This window comes from Microtus ochrogaster, chromosome 8, assembly GCF_000317375.1.
Source record: "Microtus ochrogaster isolate Prairie Vole_2 chromosome 8, MicOch1.0, whole genome shotgun sequence".
Lineage (NCBI taxonomy): Eukaryota > Metazoa > Chordata > Mammalia > Rodentia > Cricetidae > Microtus > Microtus ochrogaster.
The window spans coordinates 34,502,694-34,503,235 of record NC_022015.1 but is presented as its reverse complement, the minus strand read 5'-3'; the positions used below and the strand labels follow the sequence as shown (position 1 = coordinate 34,503,235).

The window sequence follows — 542 nt, the reverse complement described above, 5'->3', positions numbered from 1 at the left end:
GGTGAGCTTGTTTGGGGTGTAGAGGTGGTGCTGGCTGTCTGCACAGAGGTGGTTTTGGTGTCTCTGGTGGAAATGGTCTGCCCAGAGGTGGTGCTGGATTTTTCTATGAAGGGTGTGTTTGTTTGGGGTGTGGAGGTGGTCCTGGCTGTCTGCTCAGAGATGGTGCTAGTGTCCCCGGTGGACACTGTGCTGACTGTTTGCCCAGAGACTGCACTGGTTTGAGATGTGGAGGTGGTTCTGGCTGGCTGCCTAGAGGTGGTACTGGTATTTTCTGTAGAGGTTGAACTGGTCTGAGTTTTGAGGGTAGAGCTCAGTTTTGCTGTAGAGGGTGAGCTTGTTTGGGGTGTGGAGATGGTGCTTACTGTCTGCTCTGAGGTGGCGCTGTTGTCCTTGGTGGACATGGTGCTGGCTGGCTGTCCAGAGGTTGTTCTGGAATGTCCTATAAGTGTTGAGCTTGTTTGGGGTTTGAAGGTAGTACTGGCCGAAGGCTCAGAACTTGGTTTGAGTTTAGGTATGGAGGTGGTGCTGGCTGTCTGCCCAGA

At 53.1% G+C, this 542-nt stretch overlaps 1 protein-coding gene across 1 annotated transcript in view; it reads right to left on the bottom strand.

Moving 5' to 3' along the window:
- Muc5ac (mucin 5AC, oligomeric mucus/gel-forming) overlaps nt 1–542 on the bottom strand; it is a 28,840-nt gene that overhangs the window by 8,813 nt on the left and 19,485 nt on the right. The gene's annotated exons all lie outside the window — the stretch shown is intronic.